General features: G+C 32.2%; 1 protein-coding gene and 1 long non-coding RNA gene across 2 annotated transcripts in view; both read left to right on the top strand.

The window, feature by feature from the left end:
• LOC130900250 (uncharacterized) overlaps positions 1 to 19763 on the top strand; it is a 136170-nt gene that overhangs the window by 84931 nt on the left and 31476 nt on the right. The gene's annotated exons all lie outside the window — the stretch shown is intronic.
• Positions 5217 to 19226, top strand: LOC130900251 (uncharacterized). Its single transcript, XR_009060153.1, has 3 exons — positions 5217 to 13635; positions 17136 to 17220; positions 19209 to 19226. It is a non-coding gene; the product is annotated as an uncharacterized LOC130900251 (long non-coding RNA).

The raw sequence follows: 19763 nt of genomic DNA, 5'->3' as shown, positions 1-19763 counted from the left end.
GTTTGTAACCGATTTTGTAGTCGGGGAATGTCCAGAAGAGATGCTATCCAGGAAACAATGTTTTCGACAAATACTTCTCAGACTACAATCTAAAAAAATTGCAAATTAAGTTGTGGCGATGAAAAAGGAATTTATCTGGAAATTTGTGGAAAATCAAACCCCAATCTTTGGTATGTTCGCATCAAACATAATGCCAAAACTTCAAGATATTCGAAAAATTGGAAACTTGAAAAAACATTGTTTTAGATGTGGAACAGTAAATAAAAGGTATACAGTGATGGAAAGTAGTCGTTTAATAAAGTTTAGAAACGACTAACATGGTTTTGAAAAATTATTTTTGTATGGAAACTTAAAAATAACTTTTTCTCGCTCTATATTTAAAAGTTACAAGTAACTATGTTCACAAAATATACTATTAAAACGTCAAAAAAATGTAACATGATATAAAAAGTACTTTGTATTAATTGTCATGTTGTTAACATAGGACAAACATCATGATATTTGGAAAATAGATTAAGGGAACATCTGTAGATTGAATATTGAAAAAAATCCTTCTTTATCTATTTATACTTATTTTATAAAATTCTATATAATTTTTAAAGCACTGTATTATTTAAAAATTGACATTTTGAATAAAAGTTTGATTCAATTGGAAATAATTATGGAGGTGAATATTGAATAGTTTCAAATGAATTCGATGGAATACAACAAATCTTGTCACTCCACAAGAATCATCAAATTTTCTCATTTCGTAAATCGTAGTAAAAGAATGGGCTTTACGTACAGAGTATCTAAAAATAAAATTGCAAAACGTGTGCTCTGTAGGTGATTATATTGTAGCTCCTGTAGATCCCATCATTTTCCGTATTCTAAGCATCTTCATATTACCACCATTCATCTAGTTTTTGATTCGTCTGTTTTTCCCCTTGGGAATCATTATTTCGTAGTTCTTACTATGAGCTAAGAGAAAGAATATAAGATGATCGCAATTTAGATTTGATTCTCATCTAGAAATTCTCAAGCAGTAGTTTGAATATTTTATTATGTAATAGTGGACGAACAAACAAGTCCGAAGAGATAATAATTAAATTAAAAATCACGATGAACAGGTTGACATTTTGCACGTTTTTTAAAATCCCAAATATTGGGAATCGAAAATATATACTAAGGGTGATTAAAATGTTTACATTTTCAATTTCATCAATATATTATTTTGCTCAAACCAAACAAAAATTGATACGAAAAATGTCTTAACTATAGACCGGTTTTAGTATTTCAAACCTCATCAGCATCAACATCAAATTCGATTCTATAATTCGAATAAATTGATTGTTGATATTAAATTGAAATTTGCTTTTAATATACCTGTTTACTCAATTTATCATACAATTTTTTGTCTGAACTGATTCTCCAGTCGTTTCGCAAAGTCTGAACTGAATATTATGAAAATTTCAAATATTAGTGCCAGTAGTATTTATATTTTTGGTCAAAAAAATCTATAGAATAGAAATAACTACTGCAACCAAATACGACTTCTTCTAGTCTTGAAGATCGTTCACCAAGGTCGTGAATCTACCTTGCTAACACTATCTGGGGGCTTACCACTTCTGTCTTGCTTCGCACTCACAAAAGAGGTGTCCGGTGGTTTCCTTTGGTTACCTGCAGTAACGACAAGAGCTGTTGGGAGTTTCTCCAATATTCTTCATATGGTTGTACAGCAGACACTGTTCAGTAAGCATACTAGGAATTCTCTTTAGCTCGTCTTTGTTCAATGGAAAGTCTTCTTGAGACCAATTGGTGGAATAGGAAAGTAATATTTCGATTGTTTCAGAAGTCTTATTCCATATTTTTGATTTCTTGTCGTTTTTCCACTTCTTGGTGACCATGAATTTTCATCAGATAGTCATTGCCGTATATTCCGGTGTGGTCAGGTACCCAGTAACTTAATTGGTTGCTCCCGTTGGGTTCAAAGATTCCATGCAGTCCCATAGTAGCTTTGATTCAATTTTATTACAGATAAATGTTTGTGGGGCTGCGCATAGCTTCTGGGGTCATATATTCCTGTCCCTACTTGTCCATTTTCCGTTTTCTAACCATCAGTGTAGAATAGTTCTTGTCCGCAATCAAATCCTTAACATTCCTTTAGAATACTGAGATGCCCGGTCAGGTCGACGGGCTCCATATTCTGTTTCTTCATTGTCCACTTCATTGCTTCACTTTCTATGACTGAAAGTCTTCAAAGGGGGCAAACTAAAATGACTTGTGGTACTGCCGTCAGATATGCAAGGCCGTTGCAACTGATCTAGGGTTGTTTCCCCAATTTTGGTTTGTAGTAGACATTTGCTGGTATTGTTGTGGTATATACGAAGACATTTTCTTTTCTCTCAATGTCATATTTTTCTGCGGTTTTATCTCACGAACATTTTTTTACATTTTACTAACTCTATAAGTGTATAACAGCGATTTAAAGATGGACGGAATGGATAAACCACCTTGGACTGTTGGGCTCTAATTTTCTTGGGGTCTATATGTAGATCACTGATTTGTCACGTGTACAGATTTCAATACACCAGTCGACGCGTGTTCTATTTTGTACACCAGATTATGCTGGATCCGAAGGAAACAATTTTTGTCCACGATTCTTCAAATTCACCTTTTTTTACAGTGCTGTAGGATGGGGCTGCATAGCTTTATAAAGTATCAAGATGTTCATGATGATTCTTGTGAAAACAAAACGAAACGCACTCTAATGATTAAGATATGTCGTTGAGGTTATGTTCAACAATGTAAAGTGGCTTTCGAATTAATACCGAAGATATATATAAAGAAAAAATACTTAATAATGTCTGCAAAACATACTTTTTTGTTACCAAATTTGTAACTTCATTTTCGAAATTATTATAATGAAATTATAAATTAAAAAATTTGGAAAATGTCAACTTGTTCGAAAGAAAATTCAGTAGTTCGTTTAAATCGAAAAATTAAAAGACCGAAATTTAGATATGTTATATTTCTTTTTTGTTTCTTTCATCGCATCACGGAAAATCAGATGGTAAGACTTAGATTTGGTTTTATTTGTATTATGTTAGCTTATTGTTTGCGTAGTACCGGAAAATAGATAATGCCTGTTTGTTTAGTTTAATTTGATGTTAGCAAAATATATATATATAGACGTCAAATATTGACTTTATTCTCTTCGGAACACTATACACTTTATAGAGTCTAGATAAACAACAATACATACAATTCGTCACTTTGATCAGTACCGTAAATTAGAAGAACGCTAGATGGTTAACAAATGTGTTTTTTATCACATAAAAACCACATTATTGTGAATATTTTTCATTATTATTTATATTAATACAGTTATTTATCGTTCCTAATATCTTTGAACGGTTTATTTTCCTACATATCAATTTTATTAATTTAATTAACTACCTAAATCGATTATTGTGTACGTGTTGAAATTAGGCACGAATTATGTCATTTTCTAGTTGAAATTCGTACTGTCCAAAAAAGAAATATAAGAACTCCGATTTTAAAAAATATTCTCCCACAAAACCATTTTCAAAGAAAAGATATTTTACAAATATTGACAAATACCTGTCAAAAATACATCTCATAAAACTAAAATGTATTAGGATGTTATTGGATACAAATGAGAAGTTTTGGGCTCTCAAATTTGTTTCTAAATTGTGTGTGGAATATTTAAGATTATGGAAAAATGGTAAAAAAAAGTCCATTCAAATTTGAAACACCGAAAATCACGGAATCTAAGACTGTGTATCATGAACTTAACCGACCAAACACTAAAAATCAAGCTAAATCGTATCATCCAAGTACTTATGTGCTTAAAAACATATCTGAACCCTTAGAACAACATTTCAAACGACCTAACTTATAACAAAACATTAAAGGTATGTTAGATGAGCCAAAATGCTTTTTCCAAAATGAGTTAGATGATCTTAAGAGAGATTTAAATCTTTCCAAAGCTTCCGACAAGAATGTTTATTGTCTCCCCTACTATTTAACCTCTACCAGTATCTAGCGAATCCATCGAGAATACAACTGGAGGCATAAAGATCAATGGAAACATTATAAACAATTTTCGTTACGCAGATGATACCTTCAATCTCTTATGGACGTTATTGTAGAATATAGTGAGCAAGACCACACCAAGACTCCATCGAAACCAGCAATGCGAGCCAAAACTCGAAATCAGATCGAGAATTGAGCAAACGTGGAAAACTCTGAGCAACATGAGGACGCTTCTGGCAAACCGCAACCTCAGCCTGAAACTCCGGACCAGAATACTTCGCAGTTACATATTTCCTGTTCCTCCGGTCACGGAGAAGAAAGTTGATGCGTTCGAAATGTGTTATGCCATTCGTCAATTCCGTAACTAGGTTTGTTTAATCTTTCCCCAGTTTCTTCATTCCATACGTTGTTATTTTCTGTTTCAATTCGTTAGTATCCAGGATCCACAACCACAGATCAACATTGATAGAAGTACTGCCTCGTAGATTATCGTTTTCTTGAAAAATACTCTGTATAATAAATACGTGAGACTACTTTCATTTTACTACAGTCGTCTCTGGATACTTTATCTTGTTGTTAACATTCTTCTTTTCGTGTTCTTGTACTTGCACAGTTATTTCTTCTGGTTTATGTAATATTTTCATTATGTCCATGTTTTGTGTGTTTATATGCGTTCGTATTGTTTAATTCCATTACTCCGTTTATCTATTCTGTTTTGTAGATATTCTTTAGAACTATCTTGTCCGTTTTTGTTGTAAATACGCCGTACTGAAACCAACCAAAGAAGTATCCACTATAATAATTGATAACAATGAAATTAAGGATGTATTCTATGAAAAGATACCGTTTACAAAAAACGATTTGTGACCCTAACATAATTTAAGATGATATTAGGGTGACTCCGTTCTAACTGTGATATTCAATGTCCTGTATTGTTTTTTTGTACTAGTCATTAATTAATAATCAATTAATAAAAATTTTGTGTTAATTGAATAATTCTTAAGATATTTAAACATTATTTTTATACAATATAACTTGCCACTTAAAGAAAACTTATACTACATCACTTGAATGTCAGTACCGTGTCATGTCCATTCCTAGAATTTACCGATAAATTATTAATTTTTTTTGTCGTAACAAATGATTTAAACTAATTACCTTATAAATTCTAATGTTTATGATCAAACTGAGGAAAATTGATGCACTTGTTGTTTAATATCTTAAGTTACCATGTCAGTACCGTGGATAAATGAGTCAGTACCGTGGAACTCAAAATCCGACATTTGTGTCTTGCTCGTGATACTTTGAAGTTGTAGTAAATTCCTCTTAGAGTTTTATTTTTACAGTAAAATAGATGAATAATATGCATAAAAAAGTTAGAAAAGTTAAATTTTAAAATCTTGAAATTTTGAATACAAAAAATCACAGTTAGAACGGAATCACCCATTAATAATATATTTCGATGAATTTATCAAAATTTAAATCTTCGTCTATATCTCCTCAATGCAATTGAATGTATTGAAAATTTTAACTATCTACCATTCCTCTTATTTACAAAACATGATGCACATTCTGTACAAGGTGTACATCAAGATATTTTGCATAGTACGCACTCGCACACAAATTGTTTACAATGTATAGTAAATTATTTCTGTGTATTTAGTCTAATGTAAAGCACAATAAACTAAAACAAGGTTCATCGATTAAATATTTAGTAGGCATCAAAATTCACATTGTATGTTCAACATTTTGGAAAACAAATATGAAAAAAGCGATCATTATTATTTTTTCTAAAATATAACCCATAATAATGTTCAATTAACATTTATTTTCTATGTCGTGATTGTATATGCGAAAAACTCTTTTGAAAATTGAATATTGAAGTTGACGGCTCGGAATAGGTCTTAAACAATAAAATAGAAATTTGATTGACCCACAACATCAATCAAGACAAATTTAAATGCAAGTTATATGATTAGAAAGTTGTTGATAACAAAAAGATTCTACGTTAAACGAGTTTTCATTAAATTTCTGGCTTACTGGTAATAATACCTATCCAAAACTAACCAGGTAGCTATTCTAGACGTATAAGTCTTGATTTCACTTACAAGCTCCAGATGTTCGCAGTAGAGTACGAAGGAGACTTGTGATGAAGATATACTAGCGGTCAAAACTTTTTGCTCACTCCATAATCCATTCAAAATAATACATTTTAACATTATCAAGCAAATTCGAATGGTGTCCCTACTTATTGCAGTTTTTGGTCATCCCCAACTCTAGTCGTCGGTCAATATGATACAGCCACGTTTGAATTTAGCTGCCCAAAATTTTGCGATAGTAACTGACGGCAGCTGAATGCTCAATCTTTTCCTTTTCAAGAAATATCTTCAAAACAATCCACTTATACGATTGTCAAATAAGCTTCAAACAAAGCTGAAACTTCTGTAGGTGTTTCCATCGCAATATTCAACCGTTTAACTTGTTGATCGACAGCGCCTCCCACTTAACAATTCTCCTTTAAACGATCGATGCAACTTGTTGCATATTGTATGTACCGTTGAATTCACAATCCCGAGAATAAATCAAAATTTCATAAAGGTTCAAACAAAAACTATGATTTCTAGTGAAAATCGACATTTTTACTTGAAAAATTGAAGTTTACAAAGAGCAGTTATCACTGAGAGACGGATCTGGAGAATACGCTGGATGGTATGTCGTCTGCTTAATATGATGAGCGCCTGGATTATTGTTTTTGATCAGCAGAGATTGTCAGAAAGCTTCTGGACTATTCACATTCAAATTAATCCCTTTTTTAACTTGATGGGTATATAAAAAAGCTTTAAAGTAAACACTAAAGAACAAAACGTTAACGGGAAAGGGTACACCATTTTTTGGTACTATAACGACAAAACTGACTAAAAAGATATAAATTGGTCTTTGCAGGAAGACCTGATTCAGCTACTTTGGTCTTTTATTAGAGGATATAGGAAATTTTAAATTTATTGTAAGGATGCGACCGAGATTATTTCACAGAAATTATCAAAATACGTTAATATACAATGTAAATATTGATGCCTACATCTGGCAATAACTTGGAACGTTTTACTTTTTGATTTATGTAACAAAGTAAATTACAAAATTGTAAATAAGAATAAAGAAATTTAGGCCTCTTTTTAAAATAAATGTTGAGTAAAAATACATTAGATTAAACATCAAGAAAATCATCCAAGCTTCAAAAGTAATCGTCCTCCTCCTCGTCATCTATGATGATGTCTTTTTCATCAGCTATACTCCAAAACCATTTTCCAAAGTATTTCAATTACTGTACCATAGAATATTTGAGTTAAGGTCACTCCAGGTAGAACGAACTCTTCAAGGACAACTCCGAAGCACCAGGATAACCTCGTATTTCGTTTCGGGGTCGTACTTTCAAATATAGGATGTTGTTTTGGCTTTTTTGTAAGGTTTTTCTGATCCAGTTATCTACAGAGGTTTTTCATCGCTAACCTTGAGTTATAATCTGCTTGACGATTAACGTTTAGTTCGTTTGCAATCACTCGAATCGTTAACTAAAGATATTGGTGAAATCCCCTTATCTATTGATCTCCTTCCTTGTCTTCCACGCTTTCAATACTCTCTTTGAACATTTTCTAGCAACGAGACAATTGTCCACGTCTCATAGAATCACCTCCAAACAGTTTTAGTACTTTACTATAAGTTTTAGTCGCCGTATCGTAAAAAAATGATCTGTAGCTGGAAAAAATAAGTATGGATAGGCATATTATACACAAGAAGTTAGTGTTTGAATAGAACCATGCGTTGTTTAAGTCCAAAGGGCTTCGTCTTTAACTTTCCTCCATTTCTCGTTTATATCTTTTCAGCTAAAGATGAAACTGTTCATCATATTTACGAGTTTTTAAACAATAAATACCATGAGTTGTATCTTATTTTCGATGAAGAAATTGGAGCTGCTGCATTTAGCTTTTTACTTCCAACGATTAATACAATAGTTGTGTACAAAACAGTCTCAAAATAAACAAAAAACTTTGTTGTATACATACTGTAACCTCGTAAATAGTTCAAACGTGTGTTTTTTTAGCAAAACAAAGTGAAGCGTTCTAAATAATGATAACTATTTGTGAATAGGCATTGTTCCCAAAGAAAAACGGCAAATATTGAAAACGTATACGTAATATATCTCGTTTACACTGAGAAAAATTCCATCTTCTCATTTTCCATGATATATTTCTATCTTTGTAGATTGTATAGTGTGCTTACGTACGTAGTCTATGGTACAGTGAAGTAGTTTGCATGAAATATCGTGAATTATATTATTTTTACGTGATGGATAATAATTTTTAGAAAATTTTTTCATAAAACTTTCATGATGTACGTTTACGAGGGCGTTTTGACTTTCTCAATTGTTGACATCTGTCAAAAGAATTCCAATAACATCTAGATCCAAATTTCGAAATTATTTCTCAACCATAATTTCAAATTTTCATAATAATTGAAAAATCGTGTCAAATTGCCATCGTAGAAAATCGATTTTGTATATAAAAAAAAATTTACTATTCTTTAATTCTTGCTTTTCTCTTATGCTGTTTGTTATGCATTTTTTTTGTACCATACACATTTTTGCTTAGAAAGCCAAGCAACTGGGAACTTTTGGTATGAATTCAAATTTATAAAATTAACAGTAATATAAACAGTTGTACTTAAAACAAAATAATATTAACGAAATAGCACAAGAATTTTTGACGTTACGTACAGAGTACTTACCAAAAAAATTGTGTTTTTCCATATATAATTATAATCACTAAAATTTAAAATAAACTCAGTCCAATCGCAACCTTGTAAGATTGATTTCTTCTGAGGAAATTTGGTTATAGAAAAAACATAATTTTGCGTTTCTGAAATCTCTCAAGAATTCATAAAACCCTTCATAATATACAGGATGCTCCGGGACTTGATTAAAAAAATTCTCGTACGAACTTTAAATGCCTATAATTCAGCAACGAAGGGTCGTATGAGAAATTTTTTATGCCAATGTATAATTTTAACTCACTCTCGAATTTTGTGCATCAGTTCCGGAACTGATCTTGTATAACAATATAATAAAAAAACGGGAATTGTTCCCGTTGTGACGGCCGAACGCCGACTGACACCTGACGCTAGCAGAAGCTAAAATGTAGTAAAAGATCAACGCGCGCATAGCAGCAATCAACTTTACTTATTATTATTTTGTTATAATTGATCTTAATATCAATTGAATGATTTTTTTTCTTTTAAACAATAGTGTATGTTAAATCAGCTTTAGTTTTATATACATATATAATCGTCTCTCGAGATATACGTTGGAAATATTTTCTTTGTACGTTCTGCATGTGCTATGCGAATCTATGGAGAGTAGAAATTTTTCCTTGTTAAAAATTATGAACACTCTTGGGGTAGTTGGTGCAATTCGAAACGTAGGAAAGTATGAAAGTTAAATTATTTATTGAACTAGTTAAAATGGAAACCAGTACCCCGGAGAAGAACTTTACAAAGCGATTCATTAATAGATGTAAAAATTTAACACAAAAATATCTGTTTCGAGATTTGTTTGCAGTCCAAATAAAAGAATTAGTTTTGTTTATTTCTTCGATGATACTATTGGATTTTTTTATCATATTTAATGATGGATTTAAGCAAAATATTTACACTCATTAATGAATCATACTGTATATAAAGTATATAGAATGATATTTCATAGTAAATTTAATGGTTTTTTCATTAAGCCATTACTTGCGATTAGAATAATATTCATTTACAACTATCAGAAAGAATAATTTTTGTTAAAATATTCTCGTTAATTGCCATCGGAATTTTACTTATTCTAACTTGTTATTTGTATTGTCGTCGATGTAACTGTGGTTGATTTCTATCTTCGTAGTTTTTCACGGCTGTGATATCGCCTCAAAAATTATTGCTGATGTTTTAGAAACAATCATGCCAACTTTCCGAAAAAATCAAAAGTTTGATCCATTATATGAAAGATATTTTGTGAAAATTTCATAAAATTTAACTAGTTATTGAGGATGCCTCGGAGATTCTGTACTGAGTGGGCAATTAAAAACGGACCTCGGCCATATCTCAAGAAGGAAATAACCTTTGTAAAGGGGTAGATGTTACACAGTGCAAGATCTGGTGAATAAGGTGGGTGGTCTAGCACTGGGATGCTGTACTTCGCTAAAAAACTTTTGAAGAGCAGTACGGACTGAGACACAAGTTTTAAACGTACTTTTGGAATGTCAAAATTTCCATGTGAAATATTTTAATTCCTATAGATTTAGCAATCGCAGGAAAACTTAGCCGACGGTCATTGAACAAGATTTTTCATCCGGAGAAACGTCTCCTAGGTCACCTTGAAAACGCTTAAACCAGTCAAAAACACTTGGACATCACAAACATTCATTACCATACAGTTTCTTGTGAAATTTCATCACAATCCGTTGTTCTGTTTTTACATATATCGTTTTTACGACAAAACAACAAAAAACAGGGCACGGCTACACTGGTTTATCTACAGATACGGTAGACATCAATTCAGAAAAACGTCTTCTAGGCCATCTTGAAAACGCTTAAACCAGTCAAAAACACTTGGACATCACAAACATTCATTGCCGTACAGTTTCTTGTGAAATTTCATCACAATCCGTTGTTCTGTTTTTACATATATCGTTTTTACGATAAAACAACAAAAAACAGGGCACGGCTACACTGGTTTATCTACAGATACGGTAGACATCAATTCAGAAAAACGTCTTCTAGGCCATCTTGAAAACGCTTAAACCAGTCAAAAACACTTGGACATCACAAACATTCATTGCCGTACAGTTTCTTGTGAAATTTCATCACAATCCGTTGTTCTGTTTTTACATATATCGTTTTTACGACAAAACAACAAAAAACAGGGCACGGCTACACTGGTTTATCTACAGATAACGTCTTCTAGGCCATCTTGAAAACGCTTAAACCAGTCAAAAACACTTGGACATCACAAACATTCATTACCATACAGTTTCTTGTGAAATTTCATCACAATCCGTTGTTCTGTTTTTACATATATCGTTTTTACGACAAAACAACAAAAAACAGGGCACGGCTACACTGGTTTATCTACAGATACGGTAGACATCAATTCAGAAAAACGTCTTCTAGGCCATCTTGAAAACGCTTAAACCAGTCAAAAACACTTGGACATCACAAACTGAATGTCGTACACTTTTTTGAATAAATTATAAGTTTCCGTTGCAGTTTTCCAGGTTTCATTTGGAATTTCATCACAATCCGTTGTTTTGTTTGTACATATATCGTTTTTACGATAAAACGACAAAAAACGGCCCCTATACAAACGAAGGCCACGGCTACACTGGTTTGTCTGCAGGCACGGTAGACATCGATTCAGGCTGAACAGATTAGTCATTGGCACGTGCGTATTTTGCTGTAGAAGCTACTCGTATAAGCCTAGATGTGAATTGTAAAAAACTTTTTCCCATATTTGCATTATAAGGTACGATACTTTAAAGAAAAATAGGTTTTTCTGAAAAATTTCTGAGGCATACTTCGAAATTATACTGGGTTCAGGATAATTTCTTATTTCATCGAGTAGAATTTGGATTGAAAAACATTTACGAATTACAAATTTGAACCAAAAAATTCAATAACTAAATAATTTATCTGAAATCTTATATGTGTATATTTTCTTTCTATTTATTATTATCTAGAAAAAACAATTATTATACATTGTTTTATTCCACAATATCCAACGTGAAAACCATTCATGGCTATGTTCTTGCGTGTCTTGTAGCAAAGGGCTAAATTGCATAATAATAATAATAATAATAATAATTTTTGTATATTATAAATTATTACCTCGCAACCAATAGTTGTGTTTCCATGAATATACTTTTTCGTATGAAATTGATTGACATGAATTTAACGCTTTGCATGATTCTCAGCTAAGTTGATTGATTCAAAAATCTGAAATTCGATATTTCTAAAGTCTATATCAAAATTTCTTACACTGTTCATATATTTTTTAATTGAAGGAACAAAATATTTTTGTATCGAAGCTAAATACTACTGGAAATGTACAAATATATTCCTTAGTATTTAGATTTCGTATTCGTATCTTGATAAAAGGAATCGCATAATAATAAACACCAACTACGCAATAGATAGATACTAATATTACTTATAATCTTATAGAGGCAACAAAAAATGGTTTAAAAGTGAAATCCAGCCACAGGAATTATAAAATTTGGAATAACTGAATATAGTTTTACAATCAAACCAAAGGTTTTCCGATTTTCTTTAAAATAGCAGAAAGTTGTTTATTTTTCTCTAGTACATGAAGTAGTTCGTATAGATTTTAAAAAAATTTACTGTAAACACGTGGAAATACTGAAAATTTCTTTTTTGTAGCCTATGGTTCATCATCTAGTCATACGCGTAGTAAATATCCTATTTTCCATATTTGTTAAGGCGGTAAGATTTTGGATCCTTGTACATTTTCATCAGTTTTTGACGTACAGATCTTCAACTACAACATTTTAACCTCATATTACTTGTAAACATTCTCAAAATCTACTACATTATCATCTTAAACTGACAGATTTTTTTATCAGTTTGAAACTCAACTTTTTCTCATCAACGAAATAAGATTTTTCTGTTGTCCAACTATTTTACGATCAAGTTCTTCGAGTTTGAAGTACTGTACAACGTCTATCTTGAAAATAGGATAGTCGAAACCAGTTTTCACAGACCAGAAACCTTATAATAATGAGTCATTCAACAGCGCAACAAAAAGCTAATGACTATCAAATATCAAATAACGAAATTTTTTCCAAATTCACTGAAAACGTTCACTATTGATGGCTGCCAAACAATCACTAAACAACGTGGCGTCTTCAAACTCTATTTTTCAAGCAACTACCGCCATCTCCGGGTCAGGCCAGGTACTTTTAGTACCATCCTCGTATCTTCCTCCCCTTTTCCGATTCCAATGTTTGTTTACGTTTGATTGACCCTCGTACTTTTCGAAAAATTAATTATACTTGAAAAAAAATCTAAATATCGATAGTTCCAGTTACTTTTCTCGAGTTATTCCAAGTTTTTAATACGTTCTTTTATTTATATTGTGGATAATTAATATACTGATCATTTTTTGTACCTAAATCGTCATTATTTAAGTCTCTTTAGATTGAAAATTAGTTTTTGAAACGTAAAATCAACGAAAACTTTAATTTATACTAATAATTATATATAAATAATATTCTGTGATATTCCGTTGTAGAAATAACTTTAAATCGGACTATGTGCAACGACGGGCATTGAAAACAATGATTTGTTATTCATTTTTTAGGTGGTGTTTATTATATCAAAGCTAAATACAGAAAAATACGTTCTGTATTTTGTTTCGATGTTTTGTTTGATGCTAATTTCTTTATGCACCGTTTGTTTTATTTTTTTCTATACTTCTGCGCTCGCTACACTTTGCGCCACTGCCGATTTCTACATCCCATACGGCCCTGCTGTCAACTTAATATTTTGGTAAGTTGCCTTAGCTATTCTTTATGTCGCAGCTTACGAATGCACCGTTGAAAATAAACACTAACTTTGTTTTATTCATTCATACTAATTGCTTTAATTTAATTAAAAAATTCATTATGTATATGTGCGAACGAAAACCAAACGAGCCATCATCATATTCGATTAAAATGTCCCAATTATTAAAATATTTATTCGATGGAAATTGTACGCCCTAAATGGAATATTAAAATGGGATTGCGCCGCGGTTGTCAATTACGAACTAACTGGGAATTCGACACGATGAAAAACTCCATGTTTATACAATTTCAATTACGAAAATTTCCCATCAAAAACAAACGTGATATCATTCCCAAATATGAGAAAATAAGAATTGATTATACTATAATTATAGTCCATTCATTTAGAGGAGTTTTAACAAAGCTATTTTCTTCCAAAATTCCTTTTAAGTTACTGAGAAGTTACTAAAACATTTTCGGAAATACTGCTCGCTAGTTTTTCTTCTTTATAATACTTTTTTCTCAAAAAACAAATGATACAGTTTTTACTATTCATTCTTCAGTTAGACTGAACAAAATTGGTGAAATTTTTGCATCCAGGGAATACGGAAGGTTAAATATATTTCCGCGGTCTTCCAGGTTGGCAGCCCTAACACCAATCTAATTACAATGCCAACTGGTTAACGCCGTATTCATTCCAAACCTTTCTTCGTGCGAAAAATTTATCAATTAGGACGAAAAACATTATACATCAGAAGACATTGCATCTTATCACAATCCTGTGATAGCAGATTTAAAAACGAACTCAAAAAAGTTCAATAAAAGTAAAACTGGATATAATACAGAACAAAACACAAAAGATATTAACAACCGACTGAGACGAATAAAACAAGAAGATGATAGTACAGAAATCTGGAACATTTTTAAATATCACATTTCCAAAATAATAGAAAAACACATTAAGTCCAAGACACAAAAAACGACGACAGAAAAATGTTAGGGAAAGATAAAGAAATATGTAAAGAAATCGGAGAAGTAGCTGGTCTGTACAACAAGAAGACTCCTCATACCTTAAGAGATCCAAAATCATAGATGAAGAACTTTGTATGTGTATATCAAGGAACTGGATAATGATTCTAGATCAGAAGTGATACATGCTACAAAGTTGACAAACACAAAAAAGCTGTTGGACCTGAAAACATTCCAACAGTGATGCCAAAGATTATAAATGAAGAAAACGTAGAAATATTAGACTGAAATTATAGAACACTGTTTAGAATCCGAATTCCTAACTTTGCCAAAAAAAAAAACAACGCCCAAAGCACTGCAGCGACTACAAACTTTAAAGTTTTATGAGTCACACTATAAACATATTCTTAAGAATCATCCACGATGTATTTTCAGTCTCTATCGGTTACGAAAAGGCATTCGATCGAGTACAACACAAATTAATAAATACAGGGTCTTTCAAAACTTTCGCATGCGAGTTATATCACCGCAATAAGCGAAAAAAATCGATTTAAAATCACCAAACAATCACATGTTTATAACGCAAAGTTTAAAAATGCGGCAGCAGCTAAATACTTTTATAGCTCTCTCGACCTAGCTTTGATTGGCTAAACCTTGTTAATTTGCGATTAATCTGTGCGATGTAAGACATGTGATTGTTTGGTGATTTTCACAAGGGCACGTGAAAGACCCTGTATATTTAAGGAAAAAGGAGTTGATCGTTCCGATGTAACAATATAGATACTTAAGCAAGCTAGACACAACTTGCAGGAAACTAGCTTATTTGGGACACATAATACGTGGTAGCGGGTTGATTATAATGGGTAAAGTTGAAGGTCTTAGAGTAATTGGAAGGAAACAAGCCTCTTGGTTGAAGGATATCAGAGAATGGACTGGGATAAGAGAAGCAGGACTAGCTCAAGATAGAGACAGTTTTGTCATGCTGATCGCCAACTTCTAAGGGATTTGATACGGCACGCTAAGAAGAAGATTCATCAGTGATACTATGAACGTTGCTTTGTTTGTCCTATAAACTTTTTCAATTAGATAATGTAACCCGTACCGAAAATTTTTACAACAATCAAGTAGATTTTTCAACTTGGTTTTCGACATTATGGGAACGAGATCTTTCCATTTACAACAAATCAGTATAACAAATTCGAAACTATATTTATTTGTAAAAACATGTAAAATCGACATTTAAACAATCTGATTCTGGTTCATTTTTTTATGTGTTTATAATCAACAGTGCTAAATTAACATTCTGAAAATTAACCGCTGATTTTAGCATGTAGAAATGATTTAATTTGAGATCTTAAAATATCCGTAATAAGCTTTGGAATGATCGAATCAAATTAGCAAAATAAACTTCATTAAACGAAATCGTTTAGATTAATATCTATGGAAAAAATTGTGTTTTTATAGAAATAAATGCTAAAATATTAGAAATGGCATCACAAGAAGTTAGTTAATTGATTAAATAGGATATTCTCGAACCAAAAATAGCGAATACAATCATTAGACTAGACAATTATAAATAAAACACTCTGTATATTCAATAACTGTGTATCTACTTCTCAAACTTGAAGGTTTCATAATGTATCATAATATTCTATAAAGTGCGAGTTGTAGATATTTTTGATGTAGGTACTATACGATTAAGAGTCATACTACATACCCTGTATATCTTTTAAACATTTTCTTTATTTAACAAAAGATACTAAAACTGTTTATTTGCGAATCATATGTAATTTGATACTAGGGTTGCTACTTGACTTTTGAGATATGGCAACACTGATGTTAATATGTCAAATCTGACAATGACATAATGAAGTTTGACATTTTCAATGGTGAACGTACTCAGAACGTGTTGTCATCCGAGCGCTACATGAGTTGTTTACAGCTACTTGAACATTCATCTTGGTTAAAAAATGGATTTGAATCGCGAACATCTTCGGCTTTTGGTGAAGAAGCACCAATTCGATCCACCGTATTTCGATGATTTTCCGAATTAAATCTTGGTCGCAATTCGCTATAGGATGGAATTCGTGAAGGTCGTCCAAAATGTCATTTTTCTCGCGTTGGATATCTCATTATCTGATAATCGCTCGAAAAAAAGCTCGAGTGTGGATTGGTGCGAAAAAAACGTAGAAAAAATTCAATCGCGGTGCTTCGAAAGACGTCTATAAGCTGGCTGAAACAATAATCGACTGTATGGATCTTTCAAGACGAACCAAATCCAACAAAAGTTGCTCGCGCTCGAAGCACTTCGAAACTAATAGTCGCCTGTGTTTTTTTTTTTGAATAACTGTTCCTTTAGAGTAACGTGGAATTGTCAATTCTGAATGGTACACCAGCCAGAAATGTTCGAAAAAATCAGGGAAACCAATCGCAGAAAACAAAACATTTATTTCGATCATCTCAAAGTTTACTATACCTAAATGAATCAATAAACTCGTTTATATAATAAACATATTATGTCCAAATTTATTTTAGGTACAGCAGCAAATCTACGGAAGGAAGTTATTAGAAATAAAATCCGAGCAATTGGAAAAATGGCCAGAGTATTTTCTGTCTTAAGGTTAGTAATATTTTTTATACACTTTTATTTATTATCAGCTTGTAAGCTTGTTTATTTTCAACTCTCATTTGGACTTGGAGCAAGTAGCTTATTACTGTTAGTATATCCCACCACTTTAATTTGTCAGGTACTTCTGGGACCATCCTCGTACTAGTTTTTTTTAGTTTAATTCAGTCTAAAACATCGTATAGTTATTTTTATTTTTAATTTTATCTAGCTATTCCAAACTAGTATTTGAAAATCGATACTGTCGCCTCGGCGATTATTTATTAAATATTGATTTTTGTATTAATTAGTGTTAATACGTTTATATAGAATATTACATCAAAATGGCGTCATAATGCAAACAGAAGCAACTAGAACAAAACAAACATCTAATAAAAAACTATAATCGTCGTTAATTTATATTGGGAAACCATTAAGTGTAGTAGTTTTACACAAAATCATTACTTTGGAAATTTGAGCTAGACGAGGGACTTTCTTTCTTGATAAATTGCGTTCTAATGAAAATCAACTTTTAACTACAAACATAAAACTTTGAAACATATACTACCCGTCAAACTTATATATTATATATTATTCTTCAACTGGGTATCGTATTTTCGGTGTTTATGATTGCAGTTTAGTCCCATTTGTACTTTTTGAATTGAGACATCCTTTTGTCTTCTTTCTCGCAAATTCAGACTCGAAAGTTTTTTTAAAATGGATAAAACCACATCGGTTGAAATTCATGCATTTATCGCAAGTCTTCATAGTCTAGGCAAAAGTAAACGTACCGTGGACTATAACTTGGAAAAATATGCATCTACTAGGAGCTTTGGTGATAGAAAACTGTCATGGCGTTGTCTCAGATCAGTGAATCTAGGAATCTATCTTTGAGTACTTCTACTGTGAAAAGGAGATTGGGAGAAGCTGGTCTTTGTGGAAGGATGGCAGCAGTGAAGAAACCCCTTTTAAGACGTCAAAATCAAATCAAGAGATTGTAGTGGACTAAAGAAGATGAGTGGGAGAAAGTTTTATGGAGTGATGAGTCAAAGTTTGAGGTTTTTGTTTGTAAAAGAAGTGCGGTTGTGCGCAGATAGATGGACGAACAGATTTTAGGATCCGTGTGTAATTCGTTGATAGTATGGGGATGTTTTGGAGGAAAGTAGACTGAATTCCTGGTGAAAATTGTAACGATTTTAAAGCAAGAAGGCTATACAAAAAATTCCAAAATGATAACAATCCCGAGGATTCCTCGGAGCTGTGCAAAGAGTATTTGAAAGAATTGGAAACGAAGATTGTACTGAAAGTAATCCTTTGAGCGTCATAGTCGCCCTACATCAACCCAATTGTGGGACAAATTGCACAGGGAAGTCAGAAAGCGGATGAATCAGAAATTTAAATATGTAAAAATTACAAACTTTGGTTTTATAATAAAGATATAATTATCAAAATCGATCTTATCATTTTTATTTGTGAAAAACTTTTAACCAGAAGTGTCCCTGGATAATCCAGGGAAACATTTATGGAAGAAGAACGATTGTTAATAATAAAATGGATGTAACATATGAAGAGGATTTTAGACAGCAGCTGGTTCATTGCAACAATTTAAAATTTTGATTGATCCTCCCATTTTATGTTCAGTTTAGCTCAGAAATATATATGAAATTCGTAACTTCGAATTGTGTTGCGGGTTGAAAACTCAAAATAAAACTGTCCAAGAGGTTTTTAAACCCAGGGAAAAACCCAGGTTTCACCTTCAGTTCTTTTAAAAACTATCGACAACACATATGGCACAGAAATAACTCGAATGCTGAGGCCTTGATAAAGATCAAATAAAAGATCGAAACGTTGGCATTTTAAAAAACTCTTGGGGCAGCTTTATCCTCAACCCGAACACCATTGTAACAAGCATAAAACTTTGTTGTGCGTTTTTATCTTATAAAAATTGGGATTACCTGCAGCTAAACATCGAAATATTAATAAACTTTTTATTTTTGTTGTAGAGAGGAAAGCGAGTCTGTATTACAATTGAAAGGTCTTACACCAACCGGTGCATTACCTCTAGGAGCACTTTCAGGAGGAAAAACGAGTCTTAAGAATGGTATGTCTTCCTTTTTACTCAATTTAGTAATTCAACACAAAGTATTTGTATGTAAATTGCAACCAAATGTCTGTTCTATGATATTTTTTATTATAATTTTAGCTTTGCAAGGATTCTCACCAAATCACAAAATCACCAGTTTTGCCGAGGCCAAAGGTCTCGATGCAATCAATGAACGTATGCCCCCAAGGAAAGATGCGCCTCCTTCACCTTCGAATGAAGATAATCCTCAAGATCACAACCATACCCAATCAAATGCACATTCTTGAGTCAGATCTTATTAGATAGGACATCACATTAGCCGTCTGCAGGTAATGATAAAAAAAGTTTCGTGAAATACCGACGATAACTGATCAATTTCCTTTCAGATATTTCCTGTGATGGTTCAGCGATTCCTATGCAGTGGCGTTCACCTAAACATCTTACATCTTTACTAGGTTATAGGATCCGTGTTATC

The sequence above is a fragment of the Diorhabda carinulata genome, chromosome 12 (assembly GCF_026250575.1).
Source record: "Diorhabda carinulata isolate Delta chromosome 12, icDioCari1.1, whole genome shotgun sequence".
NCBI lineage: Eukaryota > Metazoa > Arthropoda > Insecta > Coleoptera > Chrysomelidae > Diorhabda > Diorhabda carinulata.
This window is presented reverse-complemented; position numbering and strand designations above follow the sequence as displayed.